This window comes from Pipra filicauda, unplaced genomic scaffold (assembly GCF_003945595.2).
Source record: "Pipra filicauda isolate LSUMZ 115617 unplaced genomic scaffold, ASM394559v2 scaffold197_size1571708_pilon, whole genome shotgun sequence".
NCBI lineage: Eukaryota > Metazoa > Chordata > Aves > Passeriformes > Pipridae > Pipra > Pipra filicauda.
The window spans coordinates 393,411-407,015 of NW_024104306.1; positions in this window are offsets into that span (position 1 = coordinate 393,411).

Genomic DNA, 13,605 nt, shown 5'->3' on the forward strand with positions numbered 1-13,605 from the left:
ATGGGTAACATGCAATAAATCCTACCTAAGGGCTTTGAGCCAAAATCATAGACTCATAAAATCATTTAGGTTGGAAAAGACCTTTAAGACCATCAAATCCAACCACTGCCAAGTCCACCACTAAACCATGTCCCTGAGTGTCACATCTACATGTCTTTTAAATACCTCAAGGCACGGTAATTCCACCACTTCCCTGGGCAGCCTGTTCCAATGTCTGACAACCCTTTCCATGAAGAAATTTTTACTAAAATCCAGTTTAAACCTGCCCTGGTGAATCTTGAGGTCCTTTCCTCTTGTCCTGGATACAACCTCCTTTCAGGTATTTGTAGAAGGCAATAAGGTCCCCTCTGAGCCTCCTTTTCTCCAGGTTAAACAATCCCCAGCTCCCTCATCTGCTCCTCATAGGACTTGTGCTCCAGACCCTTTATTACTTATCCTTACCTATTTATTACAGCAGACCAAATACCAGTTTTCCTGAAGCTGATGTTAAGCCAATGGAAAGATCCAGCTTCTGTGTGATCAGGATGACTTTGCACAAGTTCAGCTGTGTGTCCATGTGTCCTGTGGCCAAATTTTTCCATTTGATAGTATTCACAAATACACAGATTTGGTTTTTTTTCGTGATGGTATAAGCTGTGCCTTTATCCTTATGTGCTCTACAGAATGTGAGGTTAGACCTGTCTAATGCCAAGCAACATGCCAAGTGAAAGAGCATATTTATGTATTTCAACAAAACGTTGCACAATACTAATTTGTATTTGTAAATGTGACTCCTGCAAAGGTTTTTCTATCTATAAGTCACAATTTTGAAAACTTCTAGGATGAACTAGGTATCAGACTCTAAGTCAGATAACCCCCCCCAAAAAAGTTAAAGGTGGAGGAATATAAGTTTAAAGAATAAAGTTTAACTCATCAAAGGATTTATGATAGGATTCCACATGAAGTATTTTCACTTAAACTGCTTGAAAGCCTTCCTTGGTATAAGGGAAGGAAGTTATTGGATCCAGGAAAAAATTTGCTTGTTAATAACTACACAATCTTTGTCTAGCAAGTTCTTAAAGGTAGGTGTTTAAGCGTATATTGCCTTTCCAATTCTTTCCACGCTGTGTTTTCAGTAAACAGGCAGAACTGAAATGAGGATAGTGGGTATTTCTCTAAATTACTCCACTTTCACAAATGGATTCATATTGATTTTGTGAATGCCTCCTCCAAACAAATAATCTGTTTCTGCCAGCTTGATGTGCCAGGCTCTACTTCAACTTAATTACCACACAAGAGATTGAAATAAAACCTTGCTAGCTAAAAATGAAGAAAAGAAATCTTGTCACATCTTGGTACACTCTTGTCTTCAAGCAGATCATAGAATAACTGTTGACTGATTTATCCTTTTCACCCCCTACTCATGAAGTCAACCCTCCCCAGTCAAAATGTGTGGTCTCTGCCACCCAGCTTTTCCAGCGTTGCATGACTGGCTATGTGTGCTGCAGATTCCTAATAGATTTATGTGTTATCTATGCAAATCCCTCGTGCTATGTACACAAATCACGCTTCTCATGAGCTTAGAAATCCCTTAAGATAATGCTGCCTAAATTATAGCCTCGCTGAAAATACCTTTCAGTTTTTGCACAGCTGTGTGTTTGAGCTCACTGCTAACATGAGGCAATTGGATCATCTGGCTAAACTTTTTTTTCAAGGTTTGCTTTGGCAGTAGCCTGGCTGATAAATATTGATGAATCTGTATTTGAAAGAACAACTCTTTGTGCAGAGGTCTCGGCAGAGAGGGCAGGCAAGGGGTATCATTTCGAACTGCAGAGCTATACATCTGTGTTGGACAGAGTCTGTGTTGTTGCTTTGCTTGCTGTGTGTTGTATGAAGGGAGTGTTTGGGAACAGGAGAACTCTGCCTGTTTTCCCCTAGTCCCTTCCTTGTGCACTGGCTGAGATGATGCCTCTCAGCAGGAGCTGATGATTGTTCCTTCCCTGGTAGGAATGAGGATGATAATCTGGGGAGAGAAGCTGACACAGTGCAGAGTGAGGCAGGGAAAGAAACCAAAGGGGAAATACAAAAAAGGAGAGAGTACAAAGAAAGACTGCAGAATCCCAGAGAATCTGAATACATATTTTATGCATTTATGCAGTGATTTCTATAAGGAAGTAGCCAAACCTCTGGCTCCTGTGTGCTTTAGGAACACAGGACTTCCAGCGTTCATCGCATCACAAGTCTCACATAAGACAGTTCTGAGCACCAGATTCCTTGAAGTCTCCTGAAACAAGTTAATATAGAATGATCTTTCCACAAAGCATCATCTAATATCTGGGTCAGTAGTGAAGTTAAAATAGATATGAATGAAAATCAGTCTTTTCAGAGAGGAAGTGATAGTATCAAAGGGAAGGTCCCATCTAAAGCCAGAAAATTGCTTTTTTAATTAATTTTAGGAACATAAAGAACATAGATGTATGGTGGAGTTCTCAGACTCAAAAATATTGCAGTAGATTGTACTAGAGCAAAATAGGCACAAAAATATCTTCTTTTTCCTCAGAAACTCTGATTACAACACTGGGAAATGTCTTATCCCTGGCAGCTGGCAGTACTGTGCCAGTTGGATTCAAATGACTGCTTTTACTGACTTTGCAGGGACTAATTAAATGGAAGAAAGCAGATGTGTTTTAGTGGAGGTGAGGCCCAGCTTCTTAGAGTTTTCTTTTAGTTTACATCTAAGAGAAAGAAACTTGTAGCCCTGCTCCATCCAAGCAGATGGGAATATGCTGTCCTAATACTTGTTCATCTGAATGTAGAGATTTTAACAAGATATCAAGGCTACATTGTACATACATCTGTACATTTAGAAAGTCATCCTTGCCTCAAATGAGATTTATTGATCACTACAGAACCGTGAACTCAGACTGCAGAATTCTAAGTCCAGAATACTTTTGGCAACGGTTTCAGCTACCAAAACAAATTTTCATCATATTGGAAACGTAAATAAAAAGAAGATGCTGTTTAATACCATTTTATGGATTTTAAAATATTCATTTTAACATCTGCTATCAAATTAGAATCTGAAAACATTCTCATAGCATTTTGCATTTACTAAAATTCCGGGGTTTTACTACAGGAATAACGCAGTAAAACAAACAAACATACAAACAGAATAGCTGAAAGGGCTAGATTCAGGGATGCACTTTGCATTATGAAAACTCCTACATGAGTGCAAAATGAGGATAAAACATTAGCTTTTGTATTTGTAGCATTTAAAAAACATTTTACAACGTTGTTAGTAAGTACCTAGTGCAGCATCCTGGTGAATGAGCATTGAAATTTTCCAGCAGAAAACAAATAGAGTCAAATTCCAACTTACGTTAAACTGATGCAAATCAATTTCCTGTCTGGGCTGAAAATCAGAGCAGGTTTTGATCCAGGCACTGTGCATAAATCAGGTATTCATCGTATGTAAATTGGTACAGTTTCACTCCTTCCCTTTCAGTCATGTCATTCCAAGGGGTAATTTTTCTCCTGTATACATATGTATTCCACAAGCTGATCAGTTTAAAGCTCAGCCAACAGTATATTCAAATCATTCATGTCTTTGGGAGAAGCAGTGAGTCACATATATGACTGAAGTATCATTCTTGTGGCTACAAAGACATTAACTGTGCTCAGTGTTTGGGACTCGAAGGATCAGAGCTCTCTCTGCCCAGGTGTTTCCATCCACTCATAGTCCTCTGAAAAAAATATAGGAATTGAGATTCTTAAAGGAAAAATCCCCTGAGAGAGTAACTGAAAAAATATATTTTTAATAAAACTATGGCATTGACAATTTTTAAGACATGGAAGAAAAAGAAATAAGGTTATAAAGGGGCCAAGTCACATTTAGAAAGCTTCATCAGGAGCATTACTATGAAACCATTTCTAGTTTCAGTGTGTTAAAAATGAAAGGAGATAAATCTTCATGCAGTGACTGGTGTGTTTGGGAATGTCCTTGTCATAGAAGAATGAGGTTTTAAAATTTTAAGATGGGTTCAAAAGGAAAATAGGAAAAACACAGAAAATAAATCCATTAAGCACATAGAAACTATGAGGAAAAAAAAAGGGGGGATAAAAACGCAGGAATTTTCCCTGTTAGTTTAATTCAAATTTCAGATTCCAGCTTCCACTTTAGTTGGTGGCAAAGTTTGGGTCTTACTATGGATAACAAACATGGGAAATGCTGGAATTGATACAACCCAGGCAATTCCCTTCAAACAAATGAAGTTAATATTAGATCCAGAATATGATATTGCATGTCTGGGCTTCATTATCTGAGGAAGGAAGGTAAATGATTCTTCTGTATGTAGTGTGGTGGACTGGTGATTCATGGAAACTTAGGAAAAACAGCCGTGTATTTATAATTTCCATGTAATAAAGGTACTGTATTATTATTATGGCAAGGCTTGACACAACCTCTAGAATGAAGCATGACCTTCCATAGCAACATAGACCATAGTCATGTGACCAGGTGGATATTGTTATCTAAATTGCTGTAAGTCAATTAGTTCGCTAATTTGGAACAATCATGTATGAAGGCTTCTGTAATTTGTCAACAGTTTTTTTCACTACTGTTTGAGTAGATCACATTTATCTTCTCCTCTGACAGCCCACAAAGCCCTCACTCCTTGCACTGGCTAGAATTAAAGTTGTAGTTGCATACCACAAGAATGCCCACTACAGAGTCATGCTGAGGGTAAGACACTATTGAACTGAAATGCATTTAAAGCTTATTGGACCTGCTCTGCATTTTCTATTATATGAGATAATACAGCAGCTATGGTGGAATATTTAGTGAGTGACTTCTCAGAAACTACTGGTTTGGCCAATGATTTCTAGTCCTGAAGAAGGAAATAGATAACTGATTGGAAAAGATTGCCTGCAGGAGGAGTTAAGCCACATGAGGGTCTCCCACTTCCTGGAAGACACTCACCTGTGCCAGTGACTTATGTTTCTCAAGTGAGAAACAAATTGAATGCAGCGAGAGTAAATTCTAAGGCACTACATTGTCATTGATGGTTCCCCTGAGACCACCAGGAAAAGCACAGTTCTTGCTTTGCCTCTTAGAGGTAGGAAGAAAGGAGAATGAAACACCTACCCATGCACCCTCTGCAGGATGTTCTTTCCCCTTCTAATCTACGAATTCAGACCAGTCAAGCAGTGGCAATCAATGTCCTATTGGAGAATTAGCATATATCTTTCTCTGTGAATTCCCTGTCATACCTTTGTTAGCAAAAGAAGCACTGAAAGCAGCTGATGCCTCTTTTTTTACAACATTAAGACAACTGTCACTGATTCTACCTCATTTTGCTCAGCAGTGATGGTCATACTCTTCATACAGTCTCTTGAGGAAGCTCTTTCTTCTGGAAGGCCATTTCACTTCATACCGCTAACAACCCCTCTGAGGGACTTAGTGGTCAGTTCCATTTGATTTGTCCATTGAGTCCCAGTGATGAGATAAAGCAAGTAAGGACCAAGTATGGACCAGGTTAGAAACACAGCAATCCCAGGAAAATAGAAGCAGCATTCGCCCATCATCTAAAGTGAGGGACTCTTTGATGTGCATTTTAATACTTTTTGCTTCATCTGAAAGGAAAAGCACTTGGAAATGTGACCTAAAAATTCTGGCGGCAGCTTCATCAGAGATAAGCATCACTTGTTAAGCTGATAATGCTCTTCTTCGCCCCAGGAGCTTTGTGGTCACATACTCCCGAGAACAAAGCAGTATCATATTTACTGTATTATTCACCTGGAGCCTTGCCAGGCACACCAGACGAAGAGGTTTATCATACCCCTGTGCTCTCAATTGACATGTTGATATAGGGGATGGTGTTTCTGAAGAAAGATAGTGTGGGATCCATACAGAAATTCTAAATATAATCCAATCCTTTCAAGACAGTGAGAGGTATGGTATTGATTAGACATGGGCAACTCTCTTCACCTTTTCTGAATAAGACAGAATAGGGCAATAAATGTGTTGGAAAGACATCCACTTTCTTCTCCCAATACGTTACCTTAACATATCTTTGGCCTATTCCCAGATTTCCTTTCAAAGCCAGATTCCCCTCAGGAGTGGAGCGCTCCCGCACTATTTGTCATTGCATTTCTAGTAAGTTGGATATATTAGTAGAAGCTCTGCTTTTTATTCCCCTCTTGTATGCCAGGAAAATATGCAGAAAAGCATGGTCTGAACCTGAGGCATTCACATGGCAGCAGGTTGCCCCAGCTGTTATACTTTCATCTTTACCATCAGGTTGAATCCTTTCAGACATTTACAGCTACAATGACACAAGTGCAATGTAAAAGCTTTGTTTGCATTAAAAGGACTAATCCAGTGTTTGATGGTGGGGGGTTTTTTCTTACTTTCTTTCCTGGGAGGTGTAGGGGAAAGCAGGAGGGCAATATAACAGCATATCCTTGCCAGTATCTTACTGAGTAAATGTTTCAGCTACAGGAGGACAGAGAGGTAAAACAGAGCCTGATGTGATACACTGAGCAGGCTCCTAGAGTTCCTCAGAAAGCTGTGCAGAGCATAGGGTGAGAGCTCTGGAGTGGCCATGGCAGTGCCCTGGATACTTTAAATCCTTGTGGACTTTTTGGAGTGACAGTCAAACCACAGAAGTGCACAAGTTCTCAGGGTCTTTGCTGAGGGCACAACCACACCTTCCTCACCTGCTGTAGCAGGTATTGCGTGACTGGAAGTAAATTTGGCATGTGACCAATGTTCAGGTTTGTACCACCTGTTTTGAGACCCCCTACGCAGCCACACACCCCAACAGGTGATGCTGGGCACAGGTTTTGATCCAAGTACAAGCTGATGAGTGTGGATTGGCCATTGCCATAAGGAGCAGGTGGTGGCCCATGGACTGTGTTGTGGCAGACCCCAGCCTGCCCCGGTGAAGTGATTGTCATATGCACTGGAGTTTAGATTGCATCATGCTACTGCTTTCACGTGCTTCTGCAGGCCATTGACTTCATATTTGTACTTCCCTGTCCTGTAAAAGCTGATTACAAACCCTTTTCAATGCATTTCATCCATATTGTGAGGACAGAACATTTTTTTTAGTCCCATTAAATGAAAGGTACCAATGTGAAGTCATTTGTTCTTCTTTTAGGGAAAGAACAGGTTTTGACACTTTTTTTTTTATTATTTTTAGAAAGCTCAGGAAATGTTGCCCTTTCTTTCCAAAGTTATGTTTTATAAAACCAAGGCCATGAGCTAAAGATAAAATTTCTGTTTACCATTGAAACAAATTGATCTCCCTGTCTACATAAAATGCTCTTTGTTCTTTCAACATGGCTATATAGTTCAGCTTTTATATTTAATTGAGGGGTTTCTTGCACATGTCAGATTATAGAATGCAGAGAGAGAGAGAGAGAGAGAGAGAGGGAGAGAGAGGGAGAGAGAGAAAGCTATTAGGTATGTGAGTCTAGATGTCCATGTTCTGAATTATTTTAAGAAGCAGTCAAGCAGCAGAAAGAAGAAAAACTTACTGGGACCACTGTTAGATGAGCTATAGAAGGAACAAAGGGAATACAGAATTTACATTTTACTGTGGTCTTATAGATGTCCCCAGGCAAGAATCACAAAATCTGATTGTTTCAGTAAAAGCATCTCACCCCCAGGAATAATGATGACCACAACCCAGGAGCTTGCCACCTCCTAGGAGATGTTTGAGCCATGGAGTTGCAGTTACGATAAGTTTTAATTTTGTTTCTGTTTCCAGAAAATTTGGAATCAGCTCTTTGATTGTGCAATGAAAAAAGTCAACCAGAAAAATCAGACAGCAGATTGAGAAATAGCAAGTGACAGAATGAACCCACAGAACTTCTCTTTTGGTATTGTCCAGACTATTCTCTTGCAGTCTGTAGGTTTGAATTACCTCTGGCAAAGAAAAATGTTCCAATGACTCAGATTTTTTTTTTAAAAAGTAGTCACCATAAGTGCTGTCACCAGCTGTAGATGTATTTATGACCCAGTAGTTCCAAGCCACGTGTCTCTCAAATGGAATTGGAGTTCAAATACTCCTCCTTCCAAGCATAAATTGTTTAATTTAATTAGATAACTCCTTACTCAGTCATGCTGCTGTGGATTTCAGTCCCAAGTGTCTGAACAGGGCTGTATTGCCTAGCAGACCCATTTTCCTGCATACGGCAGCCAGACTCTACTTGTGGAGAAGTGAGGAAAAGTTGGACAGTCTCAGGCCAGAATTCCCCAGTGGTCCTAAATTCTGGTGAACCAGCAAGGAAAGAGAATAAATATATTCAAGAAATGTCAATCTGTCAGCACTCAAGCATAGAAAAAGAACCAGCTCCTTGCTGGGGTCCCGGGTAACTCTAACTGACAGACTGGACACAAAATGGAAGGTTGAAAGCCCAAATTATATAGAGATGTAGGGATTAAAACTGTGATTTGCAGCAGTGTGCCAGGAGCAAGCAAAAGCTGAAGGAACCCTGGGATGCCCAGATGTGTCTCCAGGATGAAGTGTGGCAACTAAACCAACATATTTCTGTATGATGATAAGTTTGCTTCTCCTCTGCCTGGGTGACTCCAAATCCTCGTAGAGAGAAGTTGGGCAAGAATTCCACTTGATTTCTGGGTTCAATGTCAGCTAGTGAGGTTATTGAAGAACATCTTTTAAGGCTTCACTGGGATTGCAGATTAAAAAAAAAAAAAGCGTATGGGAGAAAAAAATAAAAGCAAGATTCTTTGCCAAAATAAAACTTCTCTGACAGGTATGTACGTGAACATTTTAAGGTGTTTGTACCACATATTAGAAAGAGAGAGACAAGTCTCTTTTGTGAGCCATCATTATGATATAACCAGAGAAATCCACCATCTTCTGGCAGGCCAGAGTCAGCTGAGTTACCAAGGAACTTCAGCCTGCGCCATGAGGTGGGGATGATTTGACGTGCAAAGTGGTGTCTCCTTTGATTTGCATGTACAGCTTATGTCACTTCCTTGTTCACTCTGAGCCTGGGCAAGTTAGTCCTCCACCAAACCCCTCTCAACTAGACACCACAAGTTTGATTTGGAGCATCTTTTTAGTCAAGGAAGACTGGGGTTAGGGTCTGGTTTAGAAGAGTCTCAGTCCCAAGTGTCTTGTGTTATGGTTTTTACCACATTCACTTTGCTGCCTGGACCGTCCACTTGCAATTGCAAACTTGACTTTTAACATAATTAGTGGCAGAGCTCTGCTTTTTAATGTCATAAGATTTCTTGGCTGCTTTTCCCAACCTGCTGCTCCCAGTGTTTGGAGCCTACACTGAGCCTGAAAGCCCATTACTGGCTGTCATCAGTGAAATAAGGTATAAAACAAAAAATGCTGATGCATCATTTACTGCAACTGGAAACCACTTAATTAATATACTGGGTTTATGTGTTTAGTAATTAAAATTTAATTAATTCCTTTTCCTTATAAGTGTACAGAAGAGGTAACTACTCCTCTAACAAGTGCTTTATTTATTGTTTTAAAGGCATTTGGATATCGCCTTATGAGAACTAAAACATTCTCTTCATATGCCTCCCTTTTTCCCTTCCAGCTAACTCATGAACTAAGAACTGAATCAGTAGAAATTATACTCAGAGCTGATGGCTCATCTATTTCCTTTCTTTGGCTGCTTTTACAAGTAGGCAAAGAAGGTGCTGACTTGGCAGGCTTCAGAGCCAAGACTTTTTAAGACCAACTAGTGATTTGGAGTTCTTATATTTTATATGCCTGGCTTGAAGCACTGTAGAAGCAATTGATTTTCTGAGGAATGGCACTCAGCACTTTGTAGAAATCCAAGCCCTCTCTAGCACTTTCAGAGTTATTGAATTCTTCTGAAAATCTCGGCCCAGGTCTTTGAGTTCAGGATCTGACAGTGAAAATCCAGGTGCAATTTTGGTCCAGTTCCTCTAAGGGCTTGGGGTGCCAGAGCCCTTTGGAAGGGAGAGGTTCTCTTCAGATGTCTCTCTCCACCTTCTCATGCTCCTTTTGCTTCCTGGGAGAAACTGGCACAGCTTTCAGGTGAAAATAAAATCTGTGCTATATGCTCCTCTCGACCCCTGGAAGTACTTTGAAGTTCAGTTTGAGACCACACCTGTTTGGGTGGAAAGTAGAACTACAGAGCATCTTGAATTTCTTATTTTGGATATAATTATAGGTAGATTCACAGAAGAGGAGGAGTTCTGATTTCTAGCCAGTGCCTGCATCAAGTCACACAGGAGAGAACAGGAAAAACTGAAAGCAAGGCCGCACACCAAAGGAGTATATAGGTACACACTCTCTCCTGGGATACAGCAATCCCTCGAGGAAAGCAGGCAGTGAAAAGTCTGTGTTTTCTGCCTGGCCTCCTGGATCATCAGAAATCACCCTGTTTGGCTTCTCTGACTTTCAGCAAGATAGGGCTACAGATGTTTTTGGCTGCAGGGTTGGAATAGCCAGGGAGGGATAAAGCTCCGCATATTTGCACCCTAATACTTTCTAACCAAGAGAAAGCACTGAGAGAAGACCAGTACCTATTAAGAAGGGATGATATTTTTTTTCCTCAAATATATAATGAAACAAAGAAAACCTTTCACCAGACAACACTGTCTCAAATTTTATCAGTAGGGTCTATTCTGTAGCTGCTGAGCAGGACTTAGGCTGTACTGTGTCAAGTAGAACAGGTTGGGACTGAACAATACAAATAGAGTGAGACAAGAAAAGTCTTCGGGATTTTTTCTGCAGATTAAGAAAGAGTTGACCTTAAATCACAAACTTAAGCTGTCAGTCTAAGATTGACAGCCGTGCTGTGCTATCCAAAGTTGAATAATGGGATCCATAGGCTGCTCAGAGTGAGTTAACTTAGCATCTTTAAACAATCTAAATGTCAATTTTGCAGTTCTGCCAAACAAACTTGTGGTGCAAAATGGGAAAGGAGATGGGGGGGTTAAATTAAGAGCAGTACATTAATGATACATCTATAAAATTAGGTACATTCACAATCATTTTAAGAAATATAGTAGAGGAAGTGATGTATTCCTACTCTGAATTTCAGGGGCAAATAATTATTCTGAACTACTTTACTTTTTAGTTATAATTATTTCACTCACATGTGCAAATTTGGACAGAATTTAAAAGAAAAAAATCAAGTGCAAGACATTGCATGTCAATTGCTGTGCCAATATACTTTAAACATTCTTCCAAAGAAAAAACACTCCAAAGTGACTTAATTGTACAACAAGGGCCAGGATAAGGAGTATCTAAACATCCAAGAAGTTTCCTTTAACTCCTTATATGCAATAGTTTTCCTTCCTTGTCTCTGCCCCACTGCCATCATAAGAACCAGATTTCAGTATTTTCAGGTATTTCCCTCCATGTGTAAACGAAGTATTTTCTTTACAGTATAAATCTGAATAAGATTTATTCCACTAATATGAAATAATCTCCTTAAAAAATGCAGCATTGTGAAGCTTTAAGTAGATAGAGAAACCATAAGTGTTTTCTCAGGAATTCTGCTGCTAATCCTATACCATGTAGACTCAGATATTGCAAGAAAGTAGAATAGAGGAAAAAAACCATCAAATCCTGAAATAGACACCTACTTTTGAGCTGTAATGAGCTTGTGCTCATTTATTATCAGAGAAGCTATTGCTTTTGCACAAGAATAAAATTAGTGTATGAAACTCATTGATTATCCTCCATTATTATAATTATATAAAGTTATTATTACATATAGTATGCTGTCCAGTTACACTTCCAGAATGTTGCTTTCACCTTCTGTTAGGCACCTGCTATAAGTCTGTAAGTCCATAGGAAAAAAGAACAAGGGCTATTTAAAAGTTTTTTTTCCTTTCTCAAAAAAACTTCAGTGTAAAAGCCCATATTTCTGATCACTCTGAAGAAACACAACACTATAAAGGAAACTAAACTTACTGACTTTTTAATACCACCCTGCATAAGAATGTCTTTGATCAGACATATCTGGTGCCTTTTAAAGTATCAAAGCTGGCTTAAAAAAACTAAACAAACCACCAGTCCTTTAAAAATGTTGACTTGTAAGTCAGTGAAATTAAAATAGATAAAACAGGAAACAAGACACAAAGGTCTTTCTTACTTAAAACTGAAGCATTTGCCTTGCCAGTCAAATGGCAAAAAGCAAGCCACTGTTTCTTTTTCTTGTCTCAGAAAGAATATTCTAATTGTATTTTCATATTAAGGAAGTATTTTTGCCCCAAATGCCAAACTAATCAACAAAATTTCAGAAGCAGCTCAGGCCAAGCAAGGGGAAAGGCTGATATGAGGGGTATCACAAAAATTAAGTGTAAAAAATTTCCTGGACTTAGGAGTCTTAAGCTTTGGTAAATTCTAGTGAAAAAATAATTACGTCACCTTCCTTAATTTGCTAATTTAATGCTTCCCATCACAGCATTACTCAAATGTGTAGTTCATGTGTGTTGAGGCTGAAAATATTTTTTGAGAAAGATTTGCATAAGCGGACTGTGAAGATCACGTGACCAAGAGGAGGAAGAGGAGGAAGGAAAGGAAAACACCTTCAGTTAAACAGGGTAAAATAAAATTTGGATTTAAAAAAATTTTTTGCCAAATTCACACCCTCAAAAATCTCAGTTACTCTCACCAAGAATGTGGTAGACATGTCTTAAAAAGTCATATGTCAGAGATTGATTGAGTAAAGATAGCAACAATTCTTCATATTTCTTATGCACAATTTGAAAAACCAACTACAAGTAAATAAAACTGGTACAAACAGGGGAATTTTAGGATCATCTTCTCTTCAAAAGCACTCATCCTCTTGATACCAGCAATTTTAAAATGTTGTAAAATAATGATGAATAAAACATCACTTTGACATATGAGCAACCTGTGACCCTCTTTTGTTGACATCACAATGTTAGAAAAATAGATTATCAAACTATTCTACTCTTTTGTTTCTCAGAAAAGATAAATTAAAACAGTGAAATAACTATATGCCATAAATATTTAAATACGGTGTTCATGTTACACACATGATTAGAGGGATGATGCACCTCTCCTATGAGGAAAGGCTGAGAGAAAAGGGATTGTTCAGCCTGAAGGAGAGAAGGATTTGGGATGACCAAATTGTGGCCTTCTAGTAGCTGAAGGGAGCCTACAAGAAACATGGAGAGAGACTGTTTACAAGAGCCTGAGTGACAGGACAAGGGGATGGAAAGAGAGTAGGTTTTGATCAGGTATTAAAAAAAAACTCTTCCCTGTGAGGGTGGTGAGGCCCTGGCACAGGTTGCCCAGAGAAGCTGTGGCTGCCCCGTCCCTGGAAGTGTTCAAGGCCAGGTTGGATGTGGCTCTGAGCAACCTGGGATAGCTGAAGGTGCCTCTGCCCATGGCAGGGGATTTAGAATGAGATGATCTTTAAGGTCTTTTGAAACCCAAACCATTCAGTGATTCTATGTAACTATGCTTTTACAGTTGTCAGGTATCAACATAAACTGAAGCAGTTGACAGGTTGGAGGAGAAAGTCCGTGTTACCCTGAGAAGGTCATGGATGTGGCTTTAATGGCCCAGCAATAAGCACCCAAAGACTGACCATGTGAATGAGTCTAGAGAAAACACATGGATG